Consider the following 13957-nt stretch of genomic DNA (forward strand, 5'->3'; position numbering starts at 1 on the left):
GAAGCTGCAACAAACTGTACAACTATCACACAAACACAACACTAATCTTTCATATTTAATTTGCTGCATTTCTAAGTTAAAAACACACATGAGGAACAATCAGTGGATTTAATGTTTCTTAGTGGATGTGGTGGAGCAGCTGAGACAGATCCAGCATTTGTTCTGCATTTCATCTTTCATGTATTAGAGCTGCACAGCAGAGAAGTTACTCTCATATGTTTTGTTCTCTTCACTGTGAATAAAAAGCTGCTGTTCAGGTTTTTGTTGTTGGAATAAAAACTAAACATTTTACTGACCAACATGAAAGACAGTTATAAAGCTGTAAGAAAGAAGAAGTGCTTTTTCCTTATTTAGATACTCTGGATGAAAGATCTTACATGATACAGTCAGTGTGATGATATCACTCCACTCTGAGAAGAAATAGTCCCTTCTGCCCCGGCAGCTGTATCCTCCACTGTCAGACTCAGTAGCTCTGATGATTCTGTATTCATTGGATGTTGGAGGTGTGTTTAACTTGGCTGCTCTCCATTCATACGTCCACTGAGCTCCTTCACCTCCCTGAATCTCACATCTGACAGTGACTGTCTCACCGCTGTATATCTGAGTCCAGGATGGCTGCAGGGTCACAGTGGGCTTACTGGGAACTGTTCACAGAAAAATATCCAGTTAAATTCAAATTCAAATTCAAATTTTATTTGTCACGTACACAGTCATACACAGTACGATATGCAGTGAAATGCTTGGACAACTGCTCGTGACCTAAAGAACACAAAAAAGGAAAAAGCTATGAATAAGATAGGAAATAAATATGAAAAATTAAAAAGGGTAAATTTTACTAGGAAGGAATAAGATATAAATTAAGGTTAAAAAGGAGATAACTGTACAACACAAATTAGAATGAAGGGTAAATTTAACTGGGAAAGAATAAGATAAAATATATAAATTAAAGTTGAAAATAAAATAACTGTACAACAAAATACACAATATAGAACTATATAAGAATGTATGAAGAAATATAAATAAATATATACACAATAACAGCAGCGTGATTTAAGTAATGAAGTGAAAAAGTTAGAGACAAAAAGAAACATAAAGATCAAAAATAAGGCCGAGAAATGTTTTCTATTTTTCCATTTCTCGCCTCTCCAAGTAATCTTAATGAACGGAAAACTAAAGACTTTCCCTATTTAAGGGTTAATAAACTTGCAGTTGTTGAATAAAGTTCTTAGCACAGAACATATTATGACCTCTTAGTCTGGTAGAAATGAAATAATTAATCTCACAAGTTTCTGTAACTGTGACATCACTGCTGTCCTCTGTGTAGTAAACTGGATCTCCTCTCCCTCCTCTGCAGTGGTACAGACCTCCTTGTGAGACACTAATAACTCTGTTTGCTTCATTTCCTCTCATGAGCTGAGCTTTAGAAGAGACTGAATCACGTCTGAACCAGTCAAACTTCCAGCCAGCAGAGCCCTCCACAGAGCAGCTCAGTGTCACACTGCCCCCTGCTGGTATGACTGAACTTTGTGCTGTCAGTGTGGCTCTGGGTTTACTTGCTGTTGTAGTTACAGGAAAACATACATCATATTATCCTTTAGTTCAGGGAAAATAACAATAACAAAATAAATATTCAAACTTCAAATACCAGTTCAGTTTTGAATGAACTCCAAAGAGTAGTAGACAGATGTAAACATGAAAACATGAAATGTCAGCATGAATCATGGTCCAACTCACATGAAACTGTCAGTCTGAAGGCATCACTCCATCCTGTTAAGAGATAGTCACTGCTACCCCGACATCTGTAGTCTCCACTGTGGGACACTGAAACTCTGCTGATCCTGTATTCACTGGATGTTGGAGGGCTGTTTGTGTTGGGTGCTGTCCATTCATATTTCCACACCTTTCCTTCACCTCCCTGAATCTCACATCTGACAGTGATTGTCTCACCAGTGAATATCTGAGACCAGCTGTGCTGCAGTTTCACTGTGATCCTGTTACGAACTGAGAAAAACAAAGACATCACTGTTTCCAGCAGCAGCTTATTATCATAATTATTTGAATGATTAGTGTTAGAATTAATTTCAGTGTGCAGACTACGTGTTGGTTGCAATGATAAAAAGTCAGCGTAATGAGGTTTACTCTGTCCTTTCAGGCAAATTCTTGCATTGATGTAAACGAGGTTCTGCTGATGCAGATGTTAATAATAATTCAGTTTCCAACCTAACAGCCCCAGGTCAGTGTCTGAGTTTTACTGCAAAAAACCTTTATATTTATAATTGTAAATATTAAAGCATTTGTATTAATATTTTGTATTACTTTATTTTAAATTGGAAAAATAATGTAATGAAAGCCTTGGAATAAATATGGTCATGGTACACCCCACGCCCCCCTTTAGACTCCTCCCTTCTTGCTGCAGTTATCACTGGTATAAAATGTTGGAGAGCTGCTGTGAGCCTTCTGTGAGCTGCCTGATTTAAACATGACACCGGGCAAGTTAACAGTTCATCTGCATATTTTAATGTGACTTCTGCATCTTTAATGCAGAATTTTTTTCCTGTGTAAAACAAACAGCCGTGGATGGAGCAGCTAAAAAGTTCACTTTTCCTCAAGTCAGAGTTCATTGATCAGGTGATGAAGGACTTCTGAGCTTTTTCCCAGGAAAGGTTTTAATGGTGAAGACAGGAACAGCGCTCCTGTTTTACACACTAGAAACAGATTTTCTTTCACTCAGCTTGAGCTCACCGTCTCTGTAACAGCTCCACCTCTTTGCTACATGTGTGCAGACTGACTGCATGTTAAACTGTGTCAGCATCATCATCACTGCTGCTGTTTTTTATGAGTGTTTTTGTAGGAAAACTGGGGGCTGCATGCGTTCAGTGTTGTCATACTTTTTATCCACAGGCGTGCTTCTTAATATGTTTCTATTGCAGGTCTATTTATAGATGCAAATGTGGGTGAAACACTCGAGTTCACATGGTGACGACTGAACTCTACAGAGCTGTTTGTTAAACGAAGCATCAAAGCAAAAAAAAAGGGGAAAGATTTTTTTATAATCGTTTTATGAGAATTACTCGATGAACAGTTGCAGCCGTAGTGCTCGAGTACTTTGACATTTTGATAAGCTGTAGTTGACTGTGTGTGTGTTGGTTTCTCTGTGAGCTGATTGGAAATGTCAAAGCAAAATGACTTCTATAAAAACATGTCAACGTCAAAGCTTAAACTATATTACATTTTAAATCCTAAAGAAAGCAGATTTGGCAACCTGAAATGAATGTGCTGTTGTCACAGTCCTGGCTCTGGTGACCCACTGTTTGTGTTTTGGTTTAAGTTATATTCTTTGAATTATTGTTTTCTGGGGGTTTCTGTGTTGATATTTTCTGGTTTCCTGTTCTGTTCTGTGCCTTTCGCTGTGTTCTTGCCGTCATGTCTCTAGTGAAGGTTTTGTTCTGTATCCTTGTTTTCCTTTTTGTCTCCATGTGTCAAATGCTTGTCTTGTTTCTCTGTCTCTACGTCTTCCCTGTGTTTCATGTCTCAGTGTCTATTCTGCATCTTTATGAATGTCATGCTTCCTTTTTATTTATTTATTTTTTTATTTTTTTAAAAAAACATTTTTGATAGCCCATCCTGTGTGCAGTGTGTCTAGTTTTGCTTTCCTCTTGCTTCATCTCTAATTATACCCAGCTGTGCTTCCTTCCTGTTTCTCACTCCCTCATTACTGCCTGTGTATTTAAGATCAGTGTTGTCCTGTTTCTTGCTGGTTTGTGTGCCTGTTATCCCCCCTGTCCTTCTGCATTCCAGGCTCCATGTTCCATATCTCAGGTCTTTATGTGTCATGTACTGGGTTTGTCCCAGGTTTTTTGTTCCTTTGTATGATTTTTAGTTTTCCCAGTTTAGGTATTTCTTTTGTCCCTGCACTGCTTCTGTTTGTATCTCACGACTGTAAATACAGCTCTCTCCCAATAAGTCATTAGTCAGTGCCTGCTCTTCAGCCCTTTCTCTCACCTTCCACACCACTGCTGTTGCAGCCTTGAGAGTTATATAAAATTTCCTGTTCAGATCAATAACGTTAGACATCATTATCATCACTGATTACTCTGCAGGACACTTCATTTGTCATGGTTCGTTGTGTGGCAGGCAGGAGAAGGACCCAAGATGCAGACTCACAGACACGGGGATAAACTTAAAGATCACGGTTTTGATGCTGGCTTAAAGGTGAAACACAAAACAGTACTGAACTAAACTGGAAAAACTAAACATGAGATGTACCAGGAACCACGGGGAGAATAACACACAACATGAGGGAGAACGCGACGCCGAACAGAGGGAGACGCAGACAGAAATACACAGAGGGTAAACGAGGAAAGTGGGAACACACGGGGAACACAGCTGACACAGATAACCATAACGAGACAGGGCGGGGTGAACATAACACTGACGGGAGACGGGCAGAGTCAAACAGGAAGTACACAGAGGTTCAGACAGGAGGAGAGAGCACGGGGAGAACACAGACATAACAGGCTGGGGAAAACATGGAATAAAACACGAAAGGGGACAAGGGCTCATGAATACATAGAGGGGCACACAGGGGGTGAGATTCACAAAGGGAAAGCACACAGGGAACAACATAACAGGGCAACTCAGGAAACAGAACCTAAACAGGGAACTGAATACAAAAATACAAGAGAACTAAGAATACTGGGCCAACACGGCCCAGGACCATGAGATCATTTGTTTTCAGTAACAGGGATTTCTGAGTATTTTATTTTAAAAATAATTATTTTGCATTAAAAACCTGCGATGAGGATGAACTATCTCATAATGTGGTTTTTAAACTTTAGACTTCATTTTTTTTACTCTAAATGGGGTGCTTAAACTCACGAGTTTCTTTAACTGTGACGTCACTGCTGTCCTCTGTGTAGTAAACTGGATCTCCTCTCCCTCCTCTGCAGTGGTACAGACCTCCTTGTGAGACACTAATAACTCTGTTTGCTTCATTTCCTCTCATGAGCTGAGCTTTAGAAGAGACTGAATCACGTCTGAACCAGTCAAACTTCCAGCCAGCAGAGCCCTCCACAGAGCAGCTCAGTGTCACACTGCCCCCTGCTGGCATGACTGAACTTTGTGCTGTCAGTGTGGCTCTGGGTTTACTTGCTGTTGATGTTACAGGAAAGACAAACATCAGACTGTCAGTTGCTTCAGGAAAAACTTTGTTACAATAAATAAAGATTTTAAAGAGAAAGTAAAAAAATTCAAGAATCATTTTAGAAATATGCAATTTGTTGTTTTTTCAGTAAGTGCTTAATAGTAATGATCAAACGTTACACATTCACTCAGTCATTAAGCTTCTAGCACCAAACAGAAAACATTTACCTGCATGTGACACATTAGACTGTCTTCATGCACAACTACACTACAGATTCCCTCTGATTTATTCTTCATCTATTCAAAGACAAATGTCACAAATACAAAGTACTTTATCCATGTTTAATCCATGGTCAGTTTGTTTGTGTCCTCTCTACTTTTCCCTTTAATAATAGTCTAAAGTCACACTACACTGAATGGTGTCTGTTATTGTTCGAGCACCGTGACCATCGCTGACATGGTTCCAACATCAAGTTCATGTAGTTTTCTATGATGTAATTTTGAATAATGTAAACACCTTATTTACAGAGGAAAACTCAACAATCAGAGAGGCTGACAGACTCCAATGAAGTCTCCAATAAAATAAAACCACACAGGAGTCCTTTGAGTTTAATTCAGCTAAAGATGGAGTTTGTGTTCCTCATGAGACCAAACTTGCCAAAATGTGATCAACCTGTGGAGGGTCTTGTTTAACGCTGCCACTGCAGCTTGTCTAACATCTGATTGGTTACCATGTAGAGTAAGTCAGCACAGATCGATACTAGAAAATTGACTGCGATGAACTGGTGGTACTGTGGACGTGAGGCAGCCAGGTATCCCAGAATGCATTTCAATTCACAAGCAGTAATTATAGTGCTATCGAGTATAAGTAAAGTTTTAAAATACCCTGTTTGTCTCTCACCAAGTGTACTTTTTTAATCCATGGTCAGTTTGTTGCTGACGGAGTGTTTTGAGCTCTCGATGCCACAAAGCACGACTCCAGTCACACAGTTTAACACCCACACTGAGTGAACACTGGACATAATTCACTGGGGTTGTATCTGTGGGGTGATGTTTATTTCATTGATTTATTTAATGCTGATTAAATCAGTTTGACTCAGATTAAAGTTTCATAACTGCACAGTGTTACTGAAGTTTAATGTCTGACTGGAGCGCTTGTTGAACTGAAACATTCACTTGCTTTTTCTATAATGTTTATATGTGTTACATGTTTTTAACCATTAATTTTGGATTAAAACTAACATTAAAAATATTTTTATACAAGAAGAAAATAAATAATTTCGACCCTGAGAAGAAACGTCTGAACCAGCATGTTGATGCTGTTCATGGACACTGAAGACTGCAGCCTGTCCACAAATGGTTAAATGATCAGTTTTGTAATATAAACACAAACTGTCTGTTATCATGTTTGAAAGTTACTAGAATAAAAAATTAATAAATTAACATCTGATTTGTGATTTTATTTAATAGGCAGATGACTCATTTTCCCAATTAAAGGTTAGATTAACACAATAAGTAATTTGAAATAATCTGGATGAAAGATCTTACATGATACAGTCAGTGTGATGATATCACTCCACCCTGAGAAGAAATAGTCCCTCCTGCCCCGGCAGCTGTATCCTCCACTGTCAGACTCAGTAGCTCTGATGATTCTGTATTCATTGGATGTTGGAGGTGTGTTTAACTTGGCTGCTCTCCATTCATACGTCCACTGAGCTCCTTCACCTCCCTGAATCTCACATCTGACAGTGACTGTCTCACCGCTGTATATCTGAGGCCAGGATGGCTGCAGGGTCACAGTGGGCTTACTGGGAACTGTTCACAGAAAATTATCCAGTTAGACACAAATAGAAACATGAAGTCATTTTGAAGCCTGATTTTCTTTTTGCTGTTGTTCAGAGGAGAAAGATTTACTGCATCCTGGTGACACTTTGACTGTAAATGAAGTTGGATTTAAAAATCAGTGTTTACATTTATTTACCGTGTGGTACACGTGTGTGGTGGCCCACTGGTGTATCTGACTCACACAGCTTGTTCTCCACACACTCCACATTTATAAAGTGATCTACAAATCCTAACATTACAGCTAACAGCTGCATTTTCCCTTTGAAGAACCACTTACAGCTACAGAGACAGGGAGTGAAGGTGGACAGTATATCCTTGTTTTTATGGCAACAAATTTACCTTGAAAGTGGTACAACTGTGTATAATATGATTCACAAGCAGAAAGTAAGATTTACAGATGTGTGCAGTGATTTGTGTGCAACTTTTCAGGTCTCCAGTTCACACAAACTATTGTACAAATGTGTCGACACAAACCTGAGTAACTGCTGATCATTGAGGGACAAATTTTAACGTCTGGATTGTTTTTCAGATTTCTTTCTTTAAAATTCATCGTCCATAATTCAGAGATGATAATAAATATACTTAATACAATACAAGATGTCTTAACAAGAAGAAGAGCTTTTTTACCTTTTAAGAACTTTTTAACAAAAACTTTAAAGAGGAGAAAAACAGCACAGGCCTGTGCAGGCCTACTTTAAATAAAGCATCATTCTGCAGGTCTGTTTGAGTTCAGAATAAGTAAATAAAATGTAGCTGTGGTCCAATAATTGTAAAATAAGAAGAATAATCATGAAAACTATTTGTATATAATTATGTCTTCAGTCCGTTTCAATGAGCGATCATCTTCTGTTGTTTTCATGCAGCCACGGGCAGCCCTGAGTATAAAATACATCAGCTCAGGGTCGAAAACATAAAGATATTTATTGCACAATAACAGCAGATCTGATGATAATACACAGCTCACAACACGTTAAATACATGTGGACGAATCACCTGACACGCACAGATCACGTCTCGTGCCCACGTGGGGTTTTGAGTCTAATTTAACTGCCAGCTTCACACAGATCCACAAATGTGAGCTGCTTTCAAGTCCCAGTGTGAAACAAATGTGTACAAATCATTGCTTGTTGATAATATTGTGCACATTTGTAACACTTTCAACACAAATTTGTCTCCTTATGGAAAGCAGACTTTGTCATGTTGACATGAGTGTCAGAACGGCAGGTTTATCTCCAGATCCACGGCTCTGACCCACGGAGACCTCTGGCTGATGCTCAGTGTTCTGAGTTTGGCTCGTAGCTGCTAACTAGCTTTCTGCTCTGGGTCAACTTATGGCAAAGTGCAGAGATGGAGAGAGGCGAGGGAAGGTTACAGCAGCACACTTTCTTCCTCTGGAGGCGGTGAACACAGTGAACAGCTGGATACTAACATGTGGCTCACAGCTGGGCCTGTCAGACTCTCTCTGGCTGCAGTAGCTGCTGCTATAAACACACTTTTCTTTTTCTCACTCTGTAAACTTCCTCCTGCAGATGTTACTCTCACTCGCTGCTTCGCACACACCGCAGAGAGAGGCGGTCCCTGTCTTCACCACAACATTAAACCTGTGGCACGGAATACACGGAATACATTACCCATCAGGCCACCTTCTTAAAGGAAGTTTGGGACTTTTATTTTTAATTGTTTCACCCAAAGTTTGCGGGAGCCACAGCTGAGGGGCGGAAGAGCCGCAGGTTACCGACCCTGATCTGACCTGATGTTAGCTGAGCTGTTAGCTTGGTGATGACCTCGGATAACAACATGTTCAGGATTAACCTTTATTTTTGTTTGTTTGTTTGTTTTTAGGGCTCTGTGGCTTAATACATGTAGTCTTTCATGTCCACTTAAAGTCAGTTTAAGGTGAAGAAGCATTTAGAAAGAGAGGCCAAAAATATTTAACACAAATATTAAACACAATTTAAAGACTAACAGCTGATAATGACCTAAAAATATGCAGTTTTTCTAGTCTTTTCTGGAGTTGATGCCACAATGTTTATTTCTACATTTGTATGAAACACATGAGAAACTTAAATAACAGAAGGTTTAAAACTCACAAGTCTCCACAACTGTGACGTCACTGCTGTCCTCTGTGTAGTAAACTGGATCTCCTCTCCCTCCTCTGCAGTGGTACAGACCTCCTTGTGAGACACTAATAACTCTGTTTGCTTCATTTCCTCTCATGAGCTGAGCTTTAGAAGAGACTGAATCACGTCTGAACCAGTCAAACTTCCAGCCAGCAGAGCCCTCCACAGAGCAGCTCAGTGTCACACTGCCCCCTGCTGGTATGACTGAACTTTGTGCTGTCAGTGTGGCTCTGGGTTTACTTGCTGTTGAAGAAACAAAACCATTAAACAAATTAAATCATCATAAAGAATACATTTCTTACAGCACTAATCACACTTTAAACATTCACAGAGTAATTTATCTACAAACACAAAAATTAATTAGTTTCCCTGCATGTGACACATTAGACTGTTTAACAAACTAAAGATTTCACTGATTTATCATCCTCTTATCAAACTGTCATCTCTGTACATTCCTCTTTACATTGCTGATATTTTAAGAGCCTCCATGGTGTCTCTCCTTTCTGTTTGTACAGTGAGAAAAACTGTTGTCCTGAGCTGCCTGCAGACAGCTGGATCATTGTTGGAGTTTTCCTGTTAAGACAGATGTAAACATGAAAACATGAAATGTCAGCATGAATCATGGTCCAACTCACATGAAACTGTCAGTCTGAAGGCATCACTCCATCCTGTTAAGAGATAGTCACTGCTACCCCGACATCTGTAGTCTCCACTGTGGGACACTGAAACTCTGCTGATCCTGTATTCACTGGATGTTGGAGGGCTGTTTGTGTTGGGTGCTGTCCATTCATATTTCCACACCTTTCCTTCACCTCCCTGAATCTCACATCTGACAGTGATTGTCTCACCAGTGAATATCTGAGACCAGCTGTGCTGCAGTTTCACTGTGATCCTGTTACGAACTGAGAAAAACAAAGACATCACTGTTTCCAGCAGCAGCTTATTATCATAATTATTTGAATGATTAGTGTTAGAATTAATTTCAGTGTGCAGACTACGTGTTGGTTGCAATGATAAAAAGTCAGCGTAATGAGGTTTACTCTGTCCTTTCAGGCAAATTCTTGCATTGATGTAAACGAGGTTCTGCTGATGCAGATGTTAATAATAATTCAGTTTCCAACCTAACAGCCCCAGGTCAGTGTCTGAGTTTTACTGCAAAAAACCTTTATATTTATAATTGTAAATATTAAAGCATTTGTATTAATATTTTGTATTACTTTATTTTAAATTGGAAAAATAATGTAATGAAAGCCTTGGAATAAATATGGTCATGGTACACCCCACGCCCCCCTTTAGACTCCTCCCTTCTTGCTGCAGTTATCACTGGTATAAAATGTTGGAGAGCTGCTGTGAGCCTTCTGTGAGCTGCCTGATTTAAACATGACACCGGGCAAGTTAACAGTTCATCTGCATATTTTAATGTGACTTCTGCATCTTTAATGCAGAATTTTTTTCCTGTGTAAAACAAACAGCCGTGGATGGAGCAGCTAAAAAGTTCACTTTTCCTCAAGTCAGAGTTCATTGATCAGGTGATGAAGGACTTCTGAGCTTTTTCCCAGGAAAGGTTTTAATGGTGAAGACAGGAACAGCGCTCCTGTTTTACACACTAGAAACAGATTTTCTTTCACTCAGCTTGAGCTCACCGTCTCTGTAACAGCTCCACCTCTTTGCTACATGTGTGCAGACTGACTGCATGTTAAACTGTGTCAGCATCATCATCACTGCTGCTGTTTTTTATGAGTGTTTTTGTAGGAAAACTGGGGGCTGCATGCGTTCAGTGTTGTCATACTTTTTATCCACAGGCGTGCTTCTTAATATGTTTCTATTGCAGGTCTATTTATAGATGCAAATGTGGGTGAAACACTCGAGTTCACATGGTGACGACTGAACTCTACAGAGCTGTTTGTTAAACGAAGCATCAAAGCAAAAAAAAAGGGGAAAGATTTTTTTATAATCGTTTTATGAGAATTACTCGATGAACAGTTGCAGCCGTAGTGCTCGAGTACTTTGACATTTTGATAAGCTGTAGTTGACTGTGTGTGTGTTGGTTTCTCTGTGAGCTGATTGGAAATGTCAAAGCAAAATGACTTCTATAAAAACATGTCAACGTCAAAGCTTAAACTATATTACATTTTAAATCCTAAAGAAAGCAGATTTGGCAACCTGAAATGAATGTGCTGTTGTCACAGTCCTGGCTCTGGTGACCCACTGTTTGTGTTTTGGTTTAAGTTATATTCTTTGAATTATTGTTTTCTGGGGGTTTCTGTGTTGATATTTTCTGGTTTCCTGTTCTGTTCTGTGCCTTTCGCTGTGTTCTTGCCGTCATGTCTCTAGTGAAGGTTTTGTTCTGTATCCTTGTTTTCCTTTTTGTCTCCATGTGTCAAATGCTTGTCTTGTTTCTCTGTCTCTACGTCTTCCCTGTGTTTCATGTCTCAGTGTCTATTCTGCATCTTTATGAATGTCATGCTTCCTTTTTATTTATTTATTTTTTTATTTTTTTAAAAAAACATTTTTGATAGCCCATCCTGTGTGCAGTGTGTCTAGTTTTGCTTTCCTCTTGCTTCATCTCTAATTATACCCAGCTGTGCTTCCTTCCTGTTTCTCACTCCCTCATTACTGCCTGTGTATTTAAGATCAGTGTTGTCCTGTTTCTTGCTGGTTTGTGTGCCTGTTATCCCCCCTGTCCTTCTGCATTCCAGGCTCCATGTTCCATATCTCAGGTCTTTATGTGTCATGTACTGGGTTTGTCCCAGGTTTTTTGTTCCTTTGTATGATTTTTAGTTTTCCCAGTTTAGGTATTTCTTTTGTCCCTGCACTGCTTCTGTTTGTATCTCACGACTGTAAATACAGCTCTCTCCCAATAAGTCATTAGTCAGTGCCTGCTCTTCAGCCCTTTCTCTCACCTTCCACACCACTGCTGTTGCAGCCTTGAGAGTTATATAAAATTTCCTGTTCAGATCAATAACGTTAGACATCATTATCATCACTGATTACTCTGCAGGACACTTCATTTGTCATGGTTCGTTGTGTGGCAGGCAGGAGAAGGACCCAAGATGCAGACTCACAGACACGGGGATAAACTTAAAGATCACGGTTTTGATGCTGGCTTAAAGGTGAAACACAAAACAGTACTGAACTAAACTGGAAAAACTAAACATGAGATGTACCAGGAACCACGGGGAGAATAACACACAACATGAGGGAGAACGCGACGCCGAACAGAGGGAGACGCAGACAGAAATACACAGAGGGTAAACGAGGAAAGTGGGAACACACGGGGAACACAGCTGACACAGATAACCATAACGAGACAGGGCGGGGTGAACATAACACTGACGGGAGACGGGCAGAGTCAAACAGGAAGTACACAGAGGTTCAGACAGGAGGAGAGAGCACGGGGAGAACACAGACATAACAGGCTGGGGAAAACATGGAATAAAACACGAAAGGGGACAAGGGCTCATGAATACATAGAGGGGCACACAGGGGGTGAGATTCACAAAGGGAAAGCACACAGGGAACAACATAACAGGGCAACTCAGGAAACAGAACCTAAACAGGGAACTGAATACAAAAATACAAGAGAACTAAGAATACTGGGCCAACACGGCCCAGGACCATGAGATCATTTGTTTTCAGTAACAGGGATTTCTGAGTATTTTATTTTAAAAATAATTATTTTGCATTAAAAACCTGCGATGAGGATGAACTATCTCATAATGTGGTTTTTAAACTTTAGACTTCATTTTTTTTACTCTAAATGGGGTGCTTAAACTCACGAGTTTCTTTAACTGTGACGTCACTGCTGTCCTCTGTGTAGTAAACTGGATCTCCTCTCCCTCCTCTGCAGTGGTACAGACCTCCTTGTGAGACACTAATAACTCTGTTTGCTTCATTTCCTCTCATGAGCTGAGCTTTAGAAGAGACTGAATCACGTCTGAACCAGTCAAACTTCCAGCCAGCAGAGCCCTCCACAGAGCAGCTCAGTGTCACACTGCCCCCTGCTGGCATGACTGAACTTTGTGCTGTCAGTGTGGCTCTGGGTTTACTTGCTGTTGATGTTACAGGAAAGACAAACATCAGACTGTCAGTTGCTTCAGGAAAAACTTTGTTACAATAAATAAAGATTTTAAAGAGAAAGTAAAAAAATTCAAGAATCATTTTAGAAATATGCAATTTGTTGTTTTTTCAGTAAGTGCTTAATAGTAATGATCAAACGTTACACATTCACTCAGTCATTAAGCTTCTAGCACCAAACAGAAAACATTTACCTGCATGTGACACATTAGACTGTCTTCATGCACAACTACACTACAGATTCCCTCTGATTTATTCTTCATCTATTCAAAGACAAATGTCACAAATACAAAGTACTTTATCCATGTTTAATCCATGGTCAGTTTGTTTGTGTCCTCTCTACTTTTCCCTTTAATAATAGTCTAAAGTCACACTACACTGAATGGTGTCTGTTATTGTTCGAGCACCGTGACCATCGCTGACATGGTTCCAACATCAAGTTCATGTAGTTTTCTATGATGTAATTTTGAATAATGTAAACACCTTATTTACAGAGGAAAACTCAACAATCAGAGAGGCTGACAGACTCCAATGAAGTCTCCAATAAAATAAAACCACACAGGAGTCCTTTGAGTTTAATTCAGCTAAAGATGGAGTTTGTGTTCCTCATGAGACCAAACTTGCCAAAATGTGATCAACCTGTGGAGGGTCTTGTTTAACGCTGCCACTGCAGCTTGTCTAACATCTGATTGGTTACCATGTAGAGTAAGTCAGCACAGATCGATACTAGAAAATTGACTGCGATGAACTGGTGGTACTGTGGACGTGAGGCA

The 13957-nt window shown here is 39.7% G+C and overlaps 3 long non-coding RNA genes across 3 annotated transcripts in view; all 3 read right to left on the reverse strand.

Moving 5' to 3' along the window:
- The window catches only part of LOC143416470 (uncharacterized), a 28925-nt gene that overhangs the window by 119 nt on the left and 14849 nt on the right, over positions 1-13957 (reverse strand). The gene's annotated exons all lie outside the window — the stretch shown is intronic.
- Positions 1314-5094, reverse strand: LOC143416473 (uncharacterized). Its single transcript, XR_013096842.1, has 3 exons — positions 4879-5094; positions 1735-2001; positions 1314-1556 (listed from the first exon to the last, which is right to left on the reverse strand). It is a non-coding gene; the product is annotated as an uncharacterized LOC143416473 (long non-coding RNA).
- Positions 9096-13102, reverse strand: LOC143416472 (uncharacterized). The gene is made up of 3 exons (XR_013096841.1): positions 12887-13102; positions 9743-10009; positions 9096-9350 (listed from the first exon to the last, which is right to left on the reverse strand). It is a non-coding gene; the product is annotated as an uncharacterized LOC143416472 (long non-coding RNA).

Source organism: Maylandia zebra, linkage group LG3, assembly GCF_041146795.1.
Source record: "Maylandia zebra isolate NMK-2024a linkage group LG3, Mzebra_GT3a, whole genome shotgun sequence".
NCBI classification, from domain to species: domain Eukaryota; kingdom Metazoa; phylum Chordata; class Actinopteri; order Cichliformes; family Cichlidae; genus Maylandia; species Maylandia zebra.